Source organism: Macaca mulatta, chromosome 9 (assembly GCF_049350105.2).
Source record: "Macaca mulatta isolate MMU2019108-1 chromosome 9, T2T-MMU8v2.0, whole genome shotgun sequence".
Taxonomy (NCBI): domain Eukaryota; kingdom Metazoa; phylum Chordata; class Mammalia; order Primates; family Cercopithecidae; genus Macaca; species Macaca mulatta.
In genome coordinates, this window is record NC_133414.1 from 56,598,233 (window position 1) to 56,616,053 (window position 17,821).

Here is a 17,821-nt window from a genome sequence, read left to right on the forward strand (position 1 = left end):
TCTTGGCCACTGGCCCTTTGTTGACAAACAAGGCAGTGAGGATCACTGCTTCCTGGTCCTGATGAAGAGGCAGAAGTAGCAGGGCAGCAGTGAGATGTCTCCAAGGCTGACCTATGAAATGAAGTTTTCTACAAAGTACCCCAGCACCGTCTCGTTCATTCATTTTGTATTTATTCCATGAATTTGTGTTGAGCCTTTGTTATATGCCAGGTTCTGGGCTAGGCTGTGGAAAAACCGAGATAAGAGACACAGTCCTTGTTCTCAAAGAGTTTGTCATCTAGTGGGGCAGATGGGCAAATATTTCTCTCAGAAATGTAAGCTCAAAGATATATACTTCAGTAGCTCATCCAAAGAACACAGCTGATTAGGAAAAAGGTTGAGCATTGTTTTAGACACAGGAGAAACAGTCTTGGTAGAGAGGGTTGCTGTCCTTACCTGGGAAAGATTAATGTCAGGTTTGAGTGGCCAGAAAGAGAGTCACAGGCCCATGGATGCTGGGTACAGTCTTGAAGGAGAAAGTCTGTAGGAGGGAGTGCAGGCCAGGCATCCTGAGCAGAGAGAACAGCCCGGGCCAATAGGCAGAAGCAGAGACATGCCAAATGTCAGAGAAGGAAAGGCCAAATTCTCACCCCTGGGTGGACTCCAGACTTTCAGCCAACAACCAAATGTGTTAATTGATTGCTTTATGAGCTAATTATCTCATGGTCATCAGCTTCTTTCATTGAGATGAGTACAGGCCCAGCTTCCATATCTGCCAAAACTTATATCCCACTCTCATGCCTCCCGTAGCCTGGGAAAGGAGTCAGGATCAGGAAGACATGCCTGGGAAGACTGGGCTTTCTATCTCGTTTGGCCAAATTGTTTGGCCAGCATTGTCTTCAAGGGTTTGCTCCAGGCTGTGGCTGGACATCACAGCAATCTAATCATTTTTATAAGAAATGGATTCTTACTAATGAAAAGTAGGAATTACAGCCAATAGCATACTCTCAGGTACCAGAATCCATCCAAAATTGTCAAGGGACTCCCTAGCTGGGTTTCTGATTCTAAAAGCATTGCTTAAAGCATATCTACTAAAGCTAGGAGTGGGCCTCAGATTTGATGAGTAACTCTGTAGGTCAGTAGGGATGACAGGCACTAAATAAAAAGCCCCCCCCCAGGATCCATCACTTCGGCCAAATTTCTCCTTCTATAACCTGTTTTTCTGTCATTTGTTTCCTAAGTCCCCACCCATTCAATGACAGTCATAGGCTATCTGACAACCTGGAAATGGTAGAGCAAGCGGCATAAAGGGGACATTTTAGTCTATGGCAATAACATAGAGAGGATATATGTATGATTATCTTGCATGTATCTTAAGACACAAGTAAATGTTTTTGAAAGTGTAGTAAAATACTACAAGCATGACCTTAGAGCAAAGTTTTGCCTATTGTCACCTGAGAGTCATAATGAAAAAGGATGAGCAAATGAAATCAACATATCTTTTTAGATTCATCAGAGAATTGAGCTCACAGAGCAAAATGATGTTCCCCAAATTGAAGAAACAGGCAAGTGCAGAGAATCACAGCTTGCTGGGACCACAAGCTGCTGAAGCAGGAAATAAGGATTCCATATAATAACGAGGGATTACAATTAAAAGAGCCACAACACTAATACTCATTTAAGAAAGAAGCTCAGATAAAACAGAGGAAATAAAAAGAAGGACACCAGAAGAAATTGAAGCCTCAGACACCTATGGCTAAAACAAGGAGTAAACACAGACACAATAATTCCTAACCAGATAAAGATTAAGCATCACACTAAAAACCTACTAACCTCAACTTCTATTCTGCAAAATGCAACAAACGTTTCTCAATGAAAAATTACAAAGCACGAAAGATGGTTCCAAGATGGCCAAATAGGAAAAGCTCCGGTCTGCAGCTACCAGCATGATCAACGAAGAAGATGGGTGGTTTCTGCATTTCCAACTGAGGTACTTGGTTCATCTCATTGGGACTGGTTGGCAAGTGGGTGCAGCTCACAAAGGGCAAGCCAAAGCAGGGCATGGCATCACCTCACCTGGGAAGCTCAAGGGCTCAAGGAATTTCCTTTTTCTAGCCAAGGGAAGCTGTGACAGACTGTACTGGGAAAATCAGGACACTGCCACATAAACACTGCACTTTTCTAATGGTCTTAGCAAATGGCATACGAGGAGATTATATCCTGCATCTGGCTCAGCGGGTCCCATGCCCACAGAGCCTTGCTCACTGCTAGTCTGAGATCAAACTGCGAGGCAGCAAGCCTGGCTGGGGGAGGGGTGTCCGCCATTGCTGAGGCTTGAGTAGGTAAACGAAGCGGCCAGGAAGCTCAAACTGGGTGGAGCCCACTGCAACTCAGTGAGGCCCGCCTGCCTCCATAGACTCCACCTGAGGGGCAAGGCATACCGGAACAAAAGGCAGCAGAAACTTCTGCAGACTTAAACCTCCCTGTCTGACAACTCTGAAGAGAGCAGTGGTTCTCCCAGCATGATGTTTGAGCTCTGAGAATGGACAGACTGCCTCCTCAAGTGGGTCCCTGACCCCTGTGTAGCCTAACTTGGAGAAACCTCCCAGTAGGGGTTGACTGACACCTCATACGTCTGGGTGCCCCTCTGAAATGAAGCTTCCAGGGGAAGGATCAGGCAGCAATATTTACTGTTCTGTAATATTTGCTGTTCAGCAGTCTCTGCTGGTGATACTGAGACAAACAGGGTCTGGGGTGGACCTCCAGCAAACTTCCAACAGACCTGCAGCCGAGGGACCTGACTGTTAGAAGGAAAACTAAGAAACAGAAAGGAATAGCATCAACATCAACAAAAAGGACATCCACACCAAAACCCCATCTGTAGATCACCATCATCAAAAACCAAAGGTAGATAAAACCACAAAGATGGGGAGAACTAGAGCAGAAAAGTTGAAAATATTAAAAACTGGAGCGCCCCTTCTCCTCCAAAGGATCACGGCTCCTTGTCAGCAACAGAACAAAGCAGGACGGAGAATGACTTTGACGAGCTGACAGAAGTAGGCTTCAGAAAGTCAGTCATAACAGACTTCTCTGAGCTAAAGGAGGATGTTCGAACCTGTTGTAAGGAAGCTAAAAACCTTGAAAAAAGATTAGATGAATGGCTAACTAGAATAAACAGTGTAGAGAAGATCTTAAATGACCTGGTGGAGCTGAAAACCATGGCATAAGAACTACATGACGCATGCACAAGCTTCAGTAGCTGAATCGATCAACTGGAAGAAAGCGTATCAGTGACGGATGACCAAATTAATGAAATGAAGTGAGAAGAGAAGTTTAGAGAAAAAATAGTAAAAATAAATGAACAAAGTCTCCAAAAATTATGGGACTATGTGAAAAGACCAAATCTACGTTTGATTGGTGTACCGGAAAGTGATGGGGAGAATGGAATGAAGTTGGAAAACACTCTTCAGGATATTATCCAGGAGAACTTCCCCAACCTAGCAAGACAGGCCAGCATTCAACTTCAGGAAATACAGAGAACACCACAAAGATACTCCTTAAGAAGAACAACCCCAAGACACATAATTGTCAGATTCACCAAAGTTGAAATGAAGGAAAAAGTGTTAAGGGCAGCCGGAGAGAAAGGTTGGGTTAGTCACAAAGGGAAGCCAATATTCAGCATTTTAAAGAAAAGAATTTTCAACCCAGATTTCATATCCAGCCAAACTAAGCTTCATAAGTGAAGGAGAAATAAAATCCTTTACAGAAAAGCAAATGCTGAGAGATTTTGTCACCAGCAGACCTGCCTTACAAGAACTCCTGAAGGAAGCACTAAACATGGAAAGGAACAAGTGGCACCAGCCACTGCAAAAACATGCCAAATTGTAAAGACAATCGATACTAGGAAGAAACTGCATCAAATAACAAGCAAAATCACCAGTTTACATCATAATGACAGGATCAAATTCACACTTAACAATATTAACCTTAAATGTAAAGGGACTAAATGGTCCAATTAAAAGACACAGATTGGCAAATTGGATAAAGAGTCAAGACCCATCAGTTTGCTGTATTCAGGAGACCCATCTCACATGCAGAGACACACATAGGCTCAAAATAAAGGGATGGAGGAAGATGTACCAAGAAAATGGAAAACAAAAAAAAAGCAGGGATTGCAATTCTAGTCTCTGATAAAACAGACTTTAAACAAAGATCAGAAGAGACAAAGAAGGCCATTACATAGTGGTAAAGGGATCAATTCAACAAGAAGAGCCAAGTATCCTAAATATATATGCACCCAATACAGGAGAACTCAGATTCATAAAGCAAGTCCTTAGAGACCTACAAAGAGACTTAAACTCCCACATAATAATAATGGGAGACTTTAACACCCCACTGTCAACATTAGACAGATCCATGAGACAGAAAGCTAACAAGGATTTCCAGGAATTGAACTCAACTCTGCACCAAGCAGACCTAATAGACACAAAGGGAAGCCCATCAGACTAACAGCAGATCTCTCGGCAGAAACTCTAAAAACCAGAAGAGAGTGGGGGTCAATATTCAACATTCTTAAAGAAAAGAATTTTAAACCCAGAATTTCATATCCAGCCAAACTAAGCTTCATAAGTGAAGGAGAAATATCTACAGAACTCTCCACCCCAAATCAACAGAATATACATTCTTCTCAGCACCACATCACACTTATTCCAAAATTGACCACATAGCTGGAAGTAAAGCACTCCTCAGCAAATGTAAAAGAACAGAAATTGTAACAAACTGTCTCTCAGAATACAAAGAAATCAAACTAGAACTCAGGAATAAGAAACTCACTCAAAACCACTCAACTACATGGAAACTGAACAACCTGCTCCTGAATAACTACTGGGTGCATAACAAAATGAAGGCAGAAATAAAGATGTTCTTTGAAACCAATGAGTACAAAGATAAAACATACCAGAATCTCTGGGACATGTTTAAAGCAGTGTGTAGAGGGAAATTTATAGCACTAAATGCCCACAAGAGAAAGCAGGAAAGATCTAAAATTGACACCCTAACATCACAATTAAAAGAACTAGAGAAGCAAGAGCAAACACATTCAAAAGCTAGCAGAAGGCAAGAAATAACTAAGATCAGAGCAGAACTGAAGAAGATAGAGACAAAAAAAACCCTTCAAAAAATCAATGAATCCAGGCCCGGGTTTTTTGAAAAGATCAACAAAATTGATAGACAGCTAGCAAGACTAATAAAGAAGAAGAGAGAAGAATCAAATAGATGCAGTAAAAAATGATAAAGGGGATATCACCATCGACCCACAGAAATACAAACTACCATCAGAGAATACTATAAACACCTCTATGCACATAAATTAGAAAACCTAGGAGAAATGGATAAATTCCTGGACACATACAGTCTCCCAAGACTAAACCAGGAAGTTGAACCCCTGAATAGACCAATAACAGGCTCCGAAATTGAAGCAATAATTAAGAGCCTACCAAGCAAAAGAAGTCCAGGACCAGATGGATTCACAGCCGAATTCTACCAGAGGTACAAAGATGAGCTGGTACCATCACTTCTGAAACTATTACAATCAATAGAGAAAGAGGGCATCCTCCCTAACTCATTTTACCAGGCCATCATCATCCTGATACCAAAGCCTGACAGAGATACAACCAAAAAAGAGAATTTTAGACCAATATCCCTGATGAATATCGATGCAAAAATCCTCAGTAAAATACTGGCAAACCGAATCCAGCAGCACATCAAAAAGCTTATCCACCATGATCAAGTGGGCTTCATACCTGGGATGCAAGGCTGGTTCAAGGTACACAAATCAATAAACGTAATCCAGCATATAAACAGAACCAAAGACAAAAACCGCATGATTATTTCAATAGATGCAGAAAAGGCCTTTGACAAAATTCAACAACGCTTCACGCTAAAAACTCTCAATAAATTTGGTATTTTTGGACTGTATCTCAAAATAATAAGAGCTGTTTATGACAAACCCACAGCCAATATCATATTGAATGGGCAAAAACTGGAAGCATTCCCTTTGAAAACTGGCACAAGACAGGGATGCCCTCTCTCACCACTCCTATTCAGCATACTATTGGAAGTTGTGGCCAGGTCAATCAGGCAGGAGAAAGAAATAAAGCGCATTCAATTAGGAAAAGAGGAAGTCAAATTGTCCCTGTTTGCAGATGACATGATTGTATATTTAGAAAATCCCATTGTCTCAGCCCAAAATCTCCTTAAGCTGATAAGCAACTTTACCAAAATCTCAGGATACAAATTCAATGTGGAAAAATCACAAGTATTCCTATACACCAATAACAGACAGAGAACCAAATCATGAGTGAAATCCATTCACAATTGTTTCAAAGACAGTAAAATACCTAGGAATTCAAGGAATAAAATACCTTCAAGAATAAAATAGCTTCACAAGGGATGTGAAGGACCTCTTCAAGGAGAATTACAAACCACTGCTCAGTGAAATAAAAGAGGACAGAAACAAATGGAGGAACATTCTATGCTCATGGATAGGAAGAATCAATATTGTGAAAATGGCCATACTGCTCAAGGTAATTTATAGATTCAATGCCATCCCCATCAAGCTACCAATGACTTTTTTCAGAATTGGAAAAAACTACTTTAAAGTTCATATGGAACCAAAAAAGAGCCTGCATTGCCAAGACAATCCTAAGCCAAAAGAACAAAGCTGGAAGCATCATGCTACCTGACTTCAAACTATACTACAAGGCTACAGTAACCAAAACAGCATGGTACTGGTTCCAAAACAGAGATATAGACCAATGGAACAGAACAGAGCCCTCAGAAATAATACCATACATCTACAACCACCTGATCTTTGACAAACCTGACAAAAACAAGAAATGGGAAAAGGATTCCCTATTTAATAAATGGTGCTGGGAAAACTGGCTAGCCATATGTAGAAAGCTGAAACTGGATTCCTTCCTTACATCTTATAGAAAAATTAATTCAATATGGATTAAAGACTTAAGTGTTAGACCTAAAACCATAAAAACCCTAGAAGAAAACCTAGGCAATACCATTCAGGAAATAGGCATGGGCAAGGACTTCACGTCTAAATCATGAAAAGCAACAGCAACAAAAGCCAAAATTGACAAATGTGATCTAATTAAACTAAAGAGCTTCTACACAACAAAAGAAACTACCATAAGACTGAACAGGTAACCTACAGAATGGGAGAAAATTTTTGCAATCTACCCATCTGACAAAAGGCTAATATCCAGAATCTACGAAGAATCTAAACAAATTTACAAGAGAAAATCAAACAACCCCATCAAAAAGTGGGCAAAGGATATGAACAGACACTTCTCAAAAGAAAACATTTATGCAGCCAACAGACACATGAAAAAAGGCTCATCATCACCGGTCATCAGAGAAATGCAAATCAAAACCACAATGAGATACCATCTCATACCAGTTAGAATGGCAATCATTAAAAAGTCAGGAAACAACAAGTGCTGGAGAGGATGTGGAGAAATAGGAACACTTTTACACTGTTGGTGGGACTGTAAACTAGTTCAACCATTGTGGAAGACAGTGTGGCAATTCCTCAAGGATCTAGAACTAGAAATACCATTTGACCCAGCCATCCCATTGCTGAGTATGTACCCAAAGGATTATAAATCATGGTACTATAAAGACACATGCATACATATGTTTATTGTGGCACTATTCACAATAGCAAAGACTTGGAACCAACCCAAATGTCCATCAATGATAGACTGGATTAAGAAAATGTGGCACATACACACCATGGAATACTATGCAGTCATAAAAAAGGATGAGTTCATGTCCTTTATAGGTACATGAATGAAGCTGGAAACTACCATTCTGAGTAAACTATCACAGGGACAGAAAATGAAACACCGCATGTTCTCACTCCTAGGTGGGAAGTGAACAATGAGAACACTTGGACACAAGGTGGGGAACATCACACACCAGGGCCCGTCAGTGGTGGGGATGGGGGAAGGATAGCATTAGAAGAAATACCTAATGTAAATGATGAGTTAATGGGTGCAGCAAACCGACATGGCACATGTATACATATATAACAAAACTGCACATTGTGCACATGTACCCTAGAACTTGAAGTATAATAAATAAATAAATAAAAAAAAATAAATAAAAGAAAAATTTTAAAGCATGCTAAAAGGCAAGAAAGAGCATAGTATCCAGAGGCAAAGCAAGGAATGGAGCCAGTCTCAAGTATGATGCAGATTTTGGAATTATCAGAAAAGATATTTAAATTAATAATGATTAATATGCTAAGGGCTCTAATGGAAAATGTGACTGATATGCAAGAATGAATGGGTGATCTAAATAGAAAAACGGAAGCTCTAAGAAAGAAACCACTGGAAATTTTGGAAATCAAAAACATCGTTGCAAAGAAAATTGCCTTTGATGGGCTCGCCAGTAGACCGGACCCCAGGAGGAAAGAATCACTGAGCATGAAAATGTGTCAATAAAATCTTCCCAAACTGAAATGTAAGAGAAAGGAAATAAGAATAAAATGAAAAAAGAAACAAGATATCCAAGAACTTCATACGAGTACAGAAGGTGTAATATATGCACAATGAGAATTCCAGAATTTGTGAAAGGACCAGAAGAAATATTTGAAGTAATAATGGTTGAATATTTTCCAAATTAATGACATGTGCCAAGCCACAACTCCAGGAAACTCAGGGAACACCAAGCAGGATAAATAAAAAAAAAAAAAAAATAGACACTTAGGGACACCGTATTCAATCTGCAGGAAACTAAAGATAAAGAGATAATCTTGAAAGAAGCCAAAAGAATAAAATACCTTACTTATAGAGGAGCAAAGTTAAGAATTATATTGTCCGGTATAATACACATCTTCACAGGTAGTGGGTACCTTATAACAGAGTACTTCCAATTACTTCCTCCCATGCAAAGAAGAGGTGAAGTGGAATATTTAAAATACTGAAATAAAAAAAACCCCATAAACCTAAAATTCTGTGTACCGCAAAATTATTCTTCAAAAGTAATGGAGAAATAAAGACATTTTCAGGCAAACAAAAATTGAATTTGTCTCCAGTAGACTTGCATTGCATGAAATGTTAAAACAAGCTCTTCAGAGAAAAAAGAAATGTCAGAAATTTTGATCTACTGAAAGAAATAAAACATTAGAAAAGGAATAAATAAGGTAAAATTTTAAGGATTTTGTTTTTTATTCTTAATTGTTCTAATTAAGAATGAGGTGTCAGTCAGCCCCTACTGGGAGGTGCCTCCCAGTTAGACCACTCGGGGGTCAGGGACCCACTTGAGGAGGCAGTCTGTCTGTTCTCAGATCTCACTCCGTGCTGAGAGAACCACTGCTCTCTTCAAAGCTGTCAGACAGGGACATTTAAGTCTGTAGAAGTTTCTGCTGCCTTTTGCTCAGCTATGCCCTGCCCCCAGAGGTGGGGTGTACAGAGTCAGGCAGGCCTCCTTGACCTGCGGTGGGCTCCACCCAGTTCGAGTTTCCTGGACACTTTGTTTACCTACTCAAGCCTCAGCAATGGCAGGCATCCCTCCCCAAGCCTCACTGCCACTTTGCAGTTCAATCTCAGACTGCTGTGCTAGCTGTGAGCATGGCTCCATGGGCATGGGACCCTCCAAGCCAGGCATGGGATATAATCTCCTGGTGTGCCATTTGCTAAGACCATTGGAAAAGCTCAGTATTAGGGTGGGAGTGACCCGATTTTCCAGGTGCTGTCTGTCACGGCTTCCCTTGGCTAGGGAAGGGAATTCCCTAACCCCTTGTGCTTCCTGGGTGAGGTGATGCCTCACCCTGCTTTGGCTCACATTCCATGGGCAGCACCCACTGTCCTGTACCCTCTTTCTGACAAGCCCCAGTGAAATGAACCCGAAACCTCAGTTGGAAATGCAGAAATCACCCGTCTTCTGCGTCGCTCATGCTGGGAGCTGTAGACTGGAGCCGTTCCTATTCGGCCATCTTTCATTTCTCAAGAAGTATAGTGTTACTTGAAAGTGGACTTAGATTACTGCAAATTCAAGAGGAACCATTGAAAAAAAGGGTGGGAAGGAAGTATAATTGATGTATTACAAGAGGAGATAGACTGAAACCATATAAAATGCTCAGTTAACACTGAGAGAAGGTAGAAGTGAGAGAAAAATGAAAATGAAAAAGGGCAACAAATATAAAACAATAACAAATATGATAAATGCTAGTCCAATAAGTACATAAGGAAAAGGAAGTGAGAATGTTTTGGCCTGTATGTCTTAATTTTTTAAGTGACATAATGTCTTAGGAAATACTAGAAAACAATGTAATGAAGTATGTTCTTTTTAATAGTACTTGTGGAAAAGTATGTAACTGGCTATGTAACCCTGTCCTAACATTGTGATTAATAGCTTAGTCTTGACACAGAGAGAGGCTTCAGGAAACAACTACAATTCTGTGTTTCCACTCTCTTATTCAATATTCTTATCAAGGAATAAAATTAAAACCTTGAAGGAATACATGTAGAGCTAAATATTTAAAAAATAGATTGAGGGATTTTGAAATGACTGTATCAGGATTACACTTAATAGGAACAAATATAAAGTCCCCGTGTTGAGCATTTCCAAGACTACCTCCAGCTTCGGTGATTTCCTAGGAGGACGCAGAGGCCTCTGCATGTAGTCATATTCATGGCTACAATTTATTACAGCAAAAGGGTATGAAGTAAAATCAGTAAAGAGAAAAGGCATATGGGGTGAAATCTGGAGGAAACCAGACACATGCTTTCAGGAGTGTTATCCCAGAGGAATCACACAAGATGTGCTTAATTCCTCGAGCCCTGAGATATGACAACACATGTTCACCATCTACCAGACATCTACCAAAGACGCTCATTAGAGGCTCGTTGCCTGGGGTTTTGATTGTGGGCTTGTCATATAGGTACCCCTCTGTCTAACACATACCAAAATTCCACACACCAGGAAGGAAAGCACATATTCAGCATTAGCCATATTGTTTGAACAAACAGTTTAAGCACAGTAAGCCATTCTAATCAGGGAATAATGGAAATTCTGAAATCCAAGACCCCAGGAGCCTGTCAAGGCCAGCCTTGCAAAAAAGGCTTCGTAAGGAATGCAGTCTCAGGCCTACTCTGTTAACCCTTTTCTGCATAGCCCATATTATGGTGAGCACCAGCTTCATTGCACAAGCAAAAGATATGAATGAAGTAATTGGCAGCACTTCACAGGAAACAGATCTGATGGTCTCCATTGACATCAACCATGGATCAGGGAGTATGATGGAAAGAACTTAGTTTTGCAGTCATAGATATTTGAGCTCAAATGTCAATTTGACCACTGACTTAATTTGACTTTCTAAGTTACTTAAACTGAGTTTCAGCTTCCTTGTCTGTAAAATGGGATAGCAATAATCGTAATAATGACAATAATAATAATAAATGTTGGAATTATTGTGGGGATTATAGATACATTTTATAAAGAATCTGACAATCAGTAAATGGTAGCTACTACTGTTTTAAGCTTAACATTAACCAAAATTGTAATGTGACTGGTAAAAACAACCCTCCTTTTGGGGTTACTATGGGAGTGAGAAGCAGATTGTCATCAGTACCTTAAAACTATTTCCAACATTTGAGCCATAAAATAATTTAATGTTATAATAAATACAGGGAGGAAGCCTTGGTGGCAGGTGAAATGCAAAAGACCATTAGAGTCCATTGGAGGTGAAAAGAATATCCTTGGTGGGGGTAGAGATTTTATCAGGAATCTTCAGAAGGCACTGGGAAAGTAGAACGTGAAATATAAAATACATGTTGAAATTGAACTCAAATGTTTGATTACCCTTTTGGGAAGTTGAGGTTATAATTTTATTTTATAAGGCTCTGATGGGCTGAGTCAGGACAATTCCTTAGAAATTACAGGAAAACTCAGATTTGTTGAGATAAGGGATATTTTTCTGACAAGCAGCTCTGTCTAATATTGGAATAGAAGACAACTGGAGGTGCTGAGATCTCCATTCTGGAATGTGTTCAAAGGGAAACTGGATAAAACATCTGGTAAGAACATTGTAGAAGAGTTCCTTGTATTAAGGGGATTGCTCTTCTGGAGGAATCTTTTTAGATATGTTGTAGAGAAAATCAGTAATTAATTTTTTCCAGCTCAGCATCCCTTTCTACACTTTTTGTCAATAGTATCCCAATTTCCCAACCCTCATGTCCAACTTATGAAGTTTAGTGTCATGACCCTGCCCCTACCTGTGGGAGCCATTGTGACTCAGACTTGGCTACCCAGAACAATGCCTCTTCTTGCTACATGACTGGCCCGGAGTGGACACATGGACCCAGATAGGTCAGGAGGAGCCCTCACTAGGGCTTAGGCTAGAGCCACAGGGGAGGAAACATTGCAAACTTACTGGGATTGCTAAGAAGGTGGCCTACAAATTCATCCTTCTGGGTCCAATTTGCCACCTGATGGAAAAGTCTACTGATAATTCAGCCAGCACAGAGGAAACAAAAGCTAGAGTCAGAGACAGGAAATGAGAGAGACAGCCCTGATAACATCTTTTGAGGCCCTGCATCCATCCATTTTTCCCAGTTTTATGAGCCAATAAAACCCCATTTCTTACTTAAAGTGGTTTGAATCAGGTTTTGTTAAATGCAACCAAATGACTCTTAATAATACATTTTTTTCTCTTGTCAAATAAGCTATTTTAAGAAATGAAGTATATATGTAAGCCTGTTGTCACTCTAAAGAGTATGGATGTCACTTATAATAGGGCTAACTAAAGTTGGCATTCAAAGAGATAAGCCAGAAAACCCTGCACATTTGCTAAAGCTGGATTGCACATTTACCTAGAAGTCTTTCAAGAGCTGATCAAAACAGATAAAGAGCATTTGTTACAAGATCAGCAAAAGAGGATCAGTTGTAGTGTTCATGAATACAAACAGTGCTTAGGGATGGTATTTGTTCCAGGGCACTAATGTCAGACAGAAGTTTCTCTTTGGGTCGTGGTGAGGAGACCACCTCCTTGCCAACCTCCTACAGCAAGAATAATTAACAAATGCTGCCAGTTGCCCTCTACAGCCCACCTCTACGTAAACTACAGGAGCCACAGAAAAGCAAGAGAAATTAAAGCCCATCTATACAACATCAAAGCAACTCTGTACTTTTCAATGTCTAATCAGAATGGTAAAAGCTCTGATAATCTGGCATCAGTAAAGGGAAGAGTTATCCAGATTTAGAAGAATGAATGAGTTCTTCATCCTGATGCAGCATTTGCTGAGTGGCAGGGCCTCCAAATCTGGAAGTGCAGGTGGACCTCTTCCTCAATTTCTCAGGTGAGGGGCCAGCTCTGCTCAGTGTGCTAGATGTTCTAGCACAGGGCTGCATCCCAGAGTGAAGGCCTGCCTTTTTCTCGCTTGCTAGAAATGCAGTCTGCCCCTTCTAGCCAAAACAATCTTGAAAACGAACGAAGTTGGAGGTCTCATACTTCCTGATTTCAAAACTTATCACAAAACTACAGTAATCAAAGTGGTGTGGTACGTCAAACTAGTGTAGATCAATGGACTAGAATAGAAAGCCCAGAAATAAACCCTCATGTATGTGGTTAAATAATTTTTGAAAAGGGAGCCAAGATTATTCAATGAAAGAAAGGACAGTTTTTCCAACAAATGATGTTTAGCATTACCTAAACATAATGCTAAAACTACAAAACTCTTAGAAGAAATAGCAAATGCATCATGATGTTGAATTTGGCAATGATTTCCTGGATATGACATCAAAAACACAGGCAAATAGAAAGTAAAAATAGATAAATTGAACTACATCAAAATTAAAAACTTCTGTTCACCAAAGGACATAATCAACAGAGTAAAAAAGTAATCTAAAGAATGAGAGAAAATGTTTGTAAATCATACATCTCATAAGAAGTTAATATCCAGAACATATAAGGAATTCCTACAACTCAATGATGAAGGAGACAACCAATCCGATTAAGAAATGTTCAAAGAACTTGAATAGACATTATTGAAAGAAGATACAAAATGATCAACACGCCTATGAAAAGATGCTCAACATCACTGATCATTATGGAAATGCAAAACAAAACTACAATGAGATGTCACCTCACACCCTGGCTACTATAAAACAACAAGCAACAACAACAAATACAGAAAATAAGAAGTGTTGGTGAGGATGCAGAGAAATTGGAACCTTTGTGCACTCTTGGTGGGAATGTAAAATGGTGCAGCTGCTGTGGAAACAGTATGGTGTTTTATCAAATAATTAAAAACAGAAATACCATAGGATCCAGCAACACAACATCTGAATATACAGCCAAATGATTTCAAAGCAGGATCTCAAAAGATTTGAAAGCATGGTTTTAAAGAGATATTTGTACATTTGTGTCCATAAAGCATTATCCACAATGGCAAAAGGGTGGAAGCAATTGTCAGATGAACAGAAAAACAAAATGTGGTATATACACAGAATAGAATATTATTTATTCTTAAAAAGGAAGGGAATTCTGACATATGCTATGATATGGATGAACCTTGAGGACATCGTGCTAAGTTAAATAAGACAATCACAAAAAGACAAATACTGTATGAGTCCACTTATAATAAGATACCTAGAGTGGTCACATTCATAAAAAGTAAAATGGTGGTTGCCAGGGACTGGGTAGAGGGAAAGTGGGGAGTTCTTTAATGGATACAGGGTTTTAGTTTTGCAAGATGAAAATGATTTGGAGATTCGTTGCACAACAATGTGATTATTCTTAACACTAAGAACTGCACACTTAAAAGTGGTTAAGATGATAAATGTTACGTTATGAGTATTTTACCACAATTTAAAAAAACATATAGTCTGCTCTCCAAGCCATGCTTTTGTGGAGACCATCCAGAGGGTCTCCTTTGTCCAATTTGCACAAAGGTATCTCATCATAGCATTTGGGACACATTTTGAGAAACAGTTTAAAGCGATAATATGGAAAAACTTGGAGCAAAATTGGTGTGTGTCCCAAAGGATATTAGATCCAAATGTTCAAAAACACAAATGGTGGATTGGGTTGTCTTGAAGAAAATTACAGTGCCTGAAAAGATTTGTTCCTGAAAAAAAGACCATTCACTCCTTACTCAGCAGTGGAACAAAGAATCACATTTGAGCAGGATTAAGAAAACAGCTTGGATATGCTTGAAACACAGGACAAATAGGGGCTGGGGCTTCAGAGTTCTGAACCATGAAGTGTGGCTGCAGTGATGTTGGAAACATTCTGAGTAAGTATTTACAGTCACTCACCGTGGCCATAAAACCTTCTGATAACTCATCCAGAAAATGATTAATTTTAAGCAATGCCATTTCCTAATGAAACTTCCAAGATAAATTAGTTGCAAAAATGTACATTCTGGTAACTAAATGAGTTGACCGGCAGAACACAAGTGTTAGATCTAAGTCAATTAAATGTTGGCAGGTGGCTAATTTGGAGTTTAGAGAAGTCGATCTTAATTTATTCTTTTGGGTTGAAACTGGATACAATGTCCACTGGTCTTTTGGGCTCACTTCAAATTTATGACTATTAATGAGAAAATGGTTCCAGTTTATCTAAAATGGGTTTAGGTAAAATGTTAAAGTGAAAGCGGTATGTAGAGGACATATTTCTCTTTTATCACTATCTAAAATTAATATTTCTATAGAACACATTTTTTTTCAGGGACACTGGAGAACAGTGTTATGTATAAGCATCAGTGATTAGGGACTTGCAATTAAATGAATCAAAGGAAAGACATTATTGAGGGTGTTGATTCTCCTTATTTTTCCATATACTTAAAACAATTCCAACCAAATGTGTCTCATGACTACTTCTTAAAAACCTAACAGAAAATAAAAACACAAATGCTACCAGCTAAGAAATTGTTATATAAGAGTAATAAGGAAGAATTTTATTAATAGATGTAAAATACATTGTATTGATCAGAAATACACACATGTGTATTGACAGAATTTATTCTAGTAAGAAATTGAGTGAAAGGTGAAGATGGCTTGATCACTTAGAAGCCACAATTGACTGGATAACCATTTGGAAAAAAAAATGAATGCAGACCCCTGTCTCATGCCAGATTTAATTCATAGTTAATTAAAATTCTAAATACAAAGCCTGAAAACATTATGTGCTAAAACAACATAAATGAATCTTTATCTAATCATGAGGGAGTGGCATTTCCAAACATGTCCCCAGAAGCAGAACCCTTGAAGGGAGGATTTTGAAAGCTTTTCACAGTAAAATATAGAGATCAGTACACATTCTTCTCAGATACCCCAGGAATAGTCATAAAACAGACTATAATTAGGACACAAAGGACATCTCCACAAATCCCCAAGGCAGAGAACTTTGATCCATATCCCTTGATTGCAACACAATTACATGTATTTAGAAGAGCATTTAAAAAAAATCTACTCCCATCTCTCATTCTCTTCCAAAGCAAACAAAAAACTCCACATAGAAATTTAAAATTAAAACAACTTTATATCACATTCGTGGTTTAAATCAAAAGTAAAAATTGAAATTGAGGATCAGCAATTACAGCACTAAACAGCTAAACCTGAGGGCTGGAGCCAGAGCATCTGCGGGGATATTTTACAACTTTCAAAGTTTTTAGTAAGACATGATGAAAACTGAAAGCCAGAACACATTTTTGTTTTGTTTTGTTTTTACCCTGCATTTCATCAATGAAATCCCAAAGAGTAGAAATCTGCCAGAGAAGAGGATAGAATGGACTTGGGTAGGGCAGGCCATAAGCTGATGGGTTTCAGCAAATTTCCCAGTAATAGAAAGGAGCAAGGAACGTCCAAGGATATGAGAAAGAGGGGAGCCACAAACTGCAATCTGAACACAAGAGCAGCTGCAGCAGAGAAGGGCACCCCTTGACCTAACATCTCACTGGGAGCCCCAGGGTCTCAGCACCCTGACCATTTACAGAGACCAGATCAGTAACCTGCCCCCTACCCCACCCAGCAAACACAATTTTAATTTGTCCTTCTGTTCCAGTCACAGAGTGAACAGCTCTCTAGCATTTTTCCACTAGTTGACAAAACCAAAAGCCAAATCATAAGGATTTTCTTGAAGAAAATGTTAACAAGAAGCCTGATCCATTAGCATATGGGTGCTGGGATCGCAAATCAAAGCCATCTTCACTTTGGGGCCTCTCTGTACACACCTCACCGCCTATCTTTAGGAGTCATCTCAGGGAATGAAGGAGTGGGAAGCTATCTAAAAGGTTTGCCCCCACCTTCCCCCATAAGGACTGTTAAAATGACAAGATTAGAATAAACTTTCAATTAATTTGAATGCTTGAAGACATAGATTATCATTTTCCCCACTGGTCAGCAGTTGAGGGTCATGGAGTCCAGTTCAGCTAACAACAAAATCAGGCACTTATAGTGTGAGTTTGAATGTGGCAGCCTGCTATAACTCAACCCATGCAAATGTCTTCCTTTCCCTCCATTGCCCACAGGTTCCTAAGCACCCATCTACCCAGGCTGGTGCCCCTACAAATTTATCATTTCCAATCTCTAGAGAAGACTCAAAATCTGTCTGGCTTATCTTCTTTTTCTTCTCTTCAGCTATATTAGAAACTGTTCCTCTTCTTCCAGTGAACCCATGATGACTTTCTTTGAATCCATGGTCACCATTCCTGAACCTATGGTCACTACCCTTGAACCCATGGTCATTGCCATGGACTCATGTTCACTATCTTTGAACCCATGGTCACTGCCCTTGAACTCATGGTCACTACTCTTGAATCCA